Source organism: Pogona vitticeps, chromosome 7 (genome assembly GCF_051106095.1).
Source record: "Pogona vitticeps strain Pit_001003342236 chromosome 7, PviZW2.1, whole genome shotgun sequence".
NCBI lineage: Eukaryota > Metazoa > Chordata > Lepidosauria > Squamata > Agamidae > Pogona > Pogona vitticeps.
Genome location: NC_135789.1, coordinates 24,232,550 through 24,238,549, shown reverse-complemented (window position 1 = coordinate 24,238,549; position 6,000 = coordinate 24,232,550). Strand labels below are relative to the sequence as shown.

At 48.6% G+C, this 6,000-nt stretch overlaps 1 long non-coding RNA gene across 1 annotated transcript in view; it reads right to left on the bottom strand.

Annotated features, from left to right (window-relative positions):
• Positions 1–1,263: 1,263 nt before the first annotated feature.
• Positions 1,264–6,000, bottom strand: part of LOC140701733 (uncharacterized) — a 28,482-nt gene continuing 23,745 nt past the window's right edge. The window contains exon 3 of the long non-coding RNA XR_012080674.2: positions 1,264–1,441. This is a non-coding gene — a long non-coding RNA (uncharacterized LOC140701733). The remainder of the gene's footprint in view (positions 1,442–6,000) is intronic.

Here is a 6,000-nt window from a genome sequence, read left to right as displayed (position 1 = left end):
CATTATCGTCTCTTCCAGCCGAGTCTTGCCTTCTCACAATGCGTCTCAAGTACAACAGCCTCTGTTTCATCACTTTTTTTTTTACCCCAAACAAGTACTAATTATGTACAAATTTCAGGAGACCCCAGTGCTATGGAGGGCCTCGGGGAAGTCCTTTACTCAGCTCCATCACTCTCTAAGCCCCACATGTTGCCGTAGGCACGGAATGTCCACGGTTACCTCCCATCGCTTGTGGAAGTTGGCAGATCCCCCCTTCCGATGACGCACGGCTCCTTGCCCCTAAAGCCATCGCTTGGCACACAGACCCTCCGTATTTTGCACCTATGAACCAAAACGCTTCATCCCCATCAAGCTGAAAAAACAGTGCATTATTCGCAATTGCCATGGCAACTACGGGATCCCTCTCTCCCCCTCTCTCAGGCGCCAGGCAACCCACGCAGTCAGTTGGTTGAAAATCTCAGCCCGATCTGTCCCAAAGGAAGACCAGGGGATGTCTCCCCGAGCTGTTCGGGCGAACCCTCAGTCACTCCAAATGAGGGCAGAAATTGCCGGATTTGAGGAAGGGAAAGGGAGGCTGAGGAAGTCCAAGAACGCAAGCTGGAAAGGGGGAAAATTGAGTGTGTGTGTGTAGGGGGGGGAGAGAGAGACCAACATTTGGAAAGAAGTACGACCATATGGCGAATCCGTGCCTGCAGGCTGCAAACACATTGCCCATTAATCTCTATAAATAATTTTAGCCACAAAGCCTCTTACTGAGGGGTTTGTCAAAGCACAGCTTTTTTTTAAAGAAAGAAAGAACCACACATTTGCATTTCCTTCCCCCCCCCAAAAAAAAAGTAAGAGAAAAATCACACACACACAGGCACAGGGAGTGCACAAGGCGAGGAAAAAAGGCTGAGTGCGGGACTGCAATTAAAAGGCATGGCTAATTAATATTGAACAAACAGTAATCCCTTAGGGAGGCAGAGGAGGAGTATGAGGTGGGGAAAGGGTGCAATTTATTCTTCATTGCAACTGATTACTCATTATCCTGGCTAGACGAAGATTCTTCACTCCAGGCCAGCTCAGGGGTCAGCTGAGAGTTTTCCCTGCGATCTGTCTTTCCCCCCCGCCAATATATTTTGAACCGGAGGCCAATTCCCAGACCTGGGGTGCCAGGTGAGCTCACCTCAGAACACACTGCCCTGAGTGCGATTCGCTCATTCCTTTTGGCCGGGAGTCGCTCAGCGCGGAGCAACCCAGCAGACGTACCTGCCTCACGTAAACAGGCCTTGAGAGCGTTCCAACTTGGCTGCCGATCTTTGCAATTATCGGACTTGGAAAGTCAGTTCGTCCTGGCGGTAATGACGAGCGAGGCACGGCGTTTCTTCTTCCAAACCCCTTTGGCTCAGGACGTAAACCAGTGCAGGGAATCAAAGCACCACGGGGGCCTAATAGGTACCTGAAAGAGACAGCGTGATGGGGAGAGAAGGGTTTAAACATTGCACCTTCTGTTTTCTAAGTAATCACAAATCACTACCTTCTGCCTTTCCAACCTCCCTGCGTTCTCTCTCTCTGATGTTGCTTCCTGTTCTCTTCCACCTCCTGGTCACGGAGAGGCTCAGCTTCTCCATAATAGCTGAGCAGACCCACAGACACTGAAGCCAGCTTTAGGAGCGTCTGCAGCTAAGTCCAGGGCTCTCTCTCCTGCACTATCCTTACAAGAACTTCTCAAACCAAAGAACTGAAGTTTCCTTAGGTAAAGGTCCTTAGGTAAATTTGTCCAGTTGTGTCCGACTCTAGGGGGCGATGCTCATCTTCGTTTCCAATCCATAGAGCTAGCATTTGTCCTAAGACAATCTTCCGTGGTCACGTGGCCAGCGCGACTAGACATGGAACGCCGTTACCTTCCCACCCTGTTTATCTACTCACATTTTGCATGCTTTTGAACTAAAAGGTTGGCGGGAGCTGGGACAAGCGACGGGAGCTCCCTCCGTCGCATGGATTCGATCTTACAACTGCAGGTCTTCTGACCTTGCAGCACAGAGTCTTCTGTAGTTTAACCTGCAGTGCCAGGATAACTTTATCCAATTACACACTTCTAGCGTAGTAATTACACATTTGTAGAGTAGTTCCCTGGAAAGGACCCTGATGTTGGGCAAATGTGAAGGCAAGAGGAGAAGGGGACGACAGAGGATGAGATAGTTGGAGAGTGTCATCGAGGTGACCAACATGAATTTGACCCAACTCCAGAGGAGGCAGTGGAAGACAGGAGGGCTTAGCGTGCTCTGATCCATGGGGTCACGAAGAGTCGGACACGACTTAACGACTAAACAACAGCAACAGAGTAGTTATTCTTGTTTAACAGCCATAGGCTAGCCTACATATAAATGCCAAATATGTTCATGAGCAAGCTGAGGGAGGGCGTTAACACACAATCTGGAGATAGGACATGGACACTCATCGCAGGCTGTCTCTGCCAGGACCTCTGTCTTTTCCTGGTGTCCTTGAACGCTGCCAAGGCACAGTAAAAACAAAACAAAACCCAGGGAAATGTTGGTTCTGGCTCCTTCTTCTGGAGAGCATGCGCCTAGGAAATGCCACATCCCTTAATTTTCTGCATGAGGATGCTGTTGGGAATATGCCGTTGCTTCCAGTTGGCCTGGTCCCAGGTGCAAGGTCTGTTCAGGTGATGGTATACGGAGCAAGAGGCAGCCAGACTGGCAGAGTCCAGAATCAAGATCGAGAGACAAAGCAGAGTCTAAGAAACAGAGTCATACCAGAGAGTCAGGTACACTCAATGCAGAAGAGCCAAACCCCAAGTCACGCCCGTTCAGTAGCCACAGAAAACAAGCCGTGGTGGTCAAAGACACGGAAACAAGCTAGTTCAAAAGCTAGAGGATTCAACAGCAAAAGTCAAGAACTCAGCCTAAGGGTTATAAGACCATCCACACTTTTGTTTTTCTGATCGCCACGTATGGGTGTGAAAACTGGGCAGTAAACTGGGTTTGTTTGAAATGCGGTGCTGGAGGAAAGCTTTGCAGATACACCGGACAGCCAGAAAGATGAGCAAGTGGACCCTAGATCAAATCAAGCCTGAACCATCTCCGGAGGCAAAAAACAAACAAACATGAAGCTGGGGGTGTCCTACTTTGGGCACCTCATGAGAAGGCAGGCTTCTCTGGAATAGGCCATCATACTGGGAAAGGCGGAAGGGAGCAGGAAAAGAGGAAGATCAAAGAGGAGATGAAAGCTACAGACTTGAATCTGAAAGAGCTAAGCAGGGCTCTGGAGGAGAGGGCTCTGCGGAGGTTGGTTGTTGTGGGGTTTTTTGGGGCTCTTTGGCCATGTTCTGAAGGTTGTTCTTCCTGATGTTTTGCCAGACAGAGCATGGACTGAGTTCCTACTCCAGTTCTCTGAAGATGCCGGCCACAGAGACTGGCGAAACGTCAGGAAGAACAAGCTCCGGAACATGGCCAAAGAACCCAAAAAACCACAACAACCATCAGATCCTGGCTGTGAAAGCCTTCGAGAATACCTTTCTGGAGCTTGCTCATGCCCAGAATCACCATCAACTGGAAACGACTTGACAGCACATCACAAGGTTTCTAGAACTGAGCTGCTGAAGCTGCTGGCAACCAATCAGCTGGTAGAGGAGCGAAGCTGCCAGATTTGGTCCGCAATTCTACCCTGGCTGAAGAGCTTTCTCCTGAGGAGGACCTCTACCCTTGAGAACCTCTTTTCTCCTAAAGAGCCTTTCCCTTTGGTCCAAGCACCCTCCGCTCAGGTATCCACCCACAGGCACCATTCATCCTGAGGCCATTCTTGTGGCTGGAAAGAAGTTTCTGATTTCTTCCCCAATGTGGGCACGGAGCCATTTTTCACCTGGGGTTCAAGACCCCAGATCCCAGAGGGGCAGAGAGATCCCATCCTCTAAGGGGTCAGCCTCTTGGGCGTCGGAGGGTCCCACGGGCAGATCCTGCCCACAAGGAGGGTTCAGAGTTTCCAGCGAGTTCATGCCAACGGACTCGCCCAGTGAGCCCATGTCCTGTTGCACGATTTGAGACTTCTAGGGAGAGGGCGCGAGAGAGGTGGCCCCTCCACAGCCTGGTATGTGGGAAACAGAGGGCTAGAAACTTGTTGGAAGTTGCATTTTGTTTTATTCTGTTTAAAATATTCGTACTCTGCCTTTTCTCAAGGCAGCTTACCTCATTAAAAGAGAATATTTAAAAGTTAACAGTAAGTCTAGAAATAATTTTAAAAAAATCAAACAAATACTGCACAAAAATGGTAATATATATACATTGAAAAACACCTTGTTTATATATATAAAAAAACACAAAAAACATATTGAAAAGCAACAAGGCACAATATTGAAAAATCTGGCCAGTCACTCGGGGAAAGGCAGCCTGAAGAGAAAGACCTTTGCCTGCTTGCAGAAGGACAGCCAAGATGGGGGGCGGTCTGGCCTCCAGTGGCAGGGAGTTCCAGAGTCTCTGGGAGCAGCCATAGAGAAGGCCCTTCTCCTGCATCCCTACCAGGCATGCCTGCGAAGGTGGAGGGATCAAGAGAAAGGTCTCCCCTGATGATCTTAATGCCTGGGTGGACTCACAAAGGGGGATGGGGCCCTTGAGGCAGCTTGAACCCAAAGCCGATTAGGGCTTTATTAAGTGAGAACCATCATGTTGAATTGTGCCCAGAAACGGTGACAGACTCCGTTCCGAGGACACCTGATGATAAGCTGCAAATGTCAGAAGTGGGCCTAAAGGGTGAGGATGGCAGCTATTTTTCGGCGCTTTTGAGAACAGCATTTCTTCCTTTGCCGCAGTGAGGCGGGTCGGTCCCTTCTTGCCAGCTGGGGTCCTCCAACCCGACGTGCACGGCAGGAATTCCAGGATAATGAAAAAAAAAACCTTCTCCAATCAGCCCACCTCGCTGTGCTCGGCAAATGAGAATTTGGTTCAGACGGCAGCCGAGCAAACGAATACAAGCAGCAGGTTGTAAAAACATGATATTAAGAAGTTCTGATGGCAATTATCTCGGGTGGGGGGGGAGGAGAATGGATTTGTGTGTGTGTGTCTGTGTGTCTCTGTGTGTGTGTGTGTTGCTGTGCAGGTAATACCGTGTAGGACAGAAAAGGGAAAGGAGCGGGTGAATCAGCAGACAAGGAGCTTCTTAAGAGACAAGCTGAACCTCTCATTAGAAAGCACCTTGTTTTATTTAATCAGCAGCAAAAGAGAGATTTGCCTTGTGAATATTCACGTGCAGATCAAGCCTGTGCCCAGGTATTTACCTCCACCTTAAAGGAGCACTCTCCAAAATGCTGGATCTATTTCGGGATGTGGGATTCAGCACCTCGGAGAGCCTGGGGTGTGGCTGTCCTACCCAGGCACGTGAAAAGCGGCTCCAGTCTTCCCCCACCTTGCCCCAATTCAGTCCATTTTGGGCACCCCTTGGCACATGCAAATCTTTGGCAGGCGCAAATAGGAGAGAATCTCATTTCTCATAGTAGGGCTTCTTTATCTGCCACATCATTATCCGCTGCTCCAATTATCTATGGCCTGAAAACATTAACAATATTAAAAGAAAAAATCCTAGAAATATGTATTTCCTGGATACATTACCAGAACTGGCCACCAGAGGGAGCCAAAGCCCATGCTGTGTATAGCACTGGTTATAAAAATGATGTTTACTATTATCTGTGTTTTTCAGCATCCACGGGGGGCTTGGAACCAATTCCCCATGGATTCTGCGGTCATCCTGATGTATTTCTAAATAACTCACCCAAGTTGCAAATTCCGTTTTCAAAACAGTGTTTTTAAAAAAATCCAAGCACAGAAGAATAGAAAAGAGGCTGATTTTCAACACTGTCGGAATCTGGGACTCCCAATGAGCTAGACCCCATCTTCTGTGGGCAGAGCATCAAAACAAAGCATCCAAACTAATCAGATCATTCATTATGACTGATGATCTAATCCTTCACCCATCTAATCGTTCGTTCCTCATTCCGTATAAGTCTCT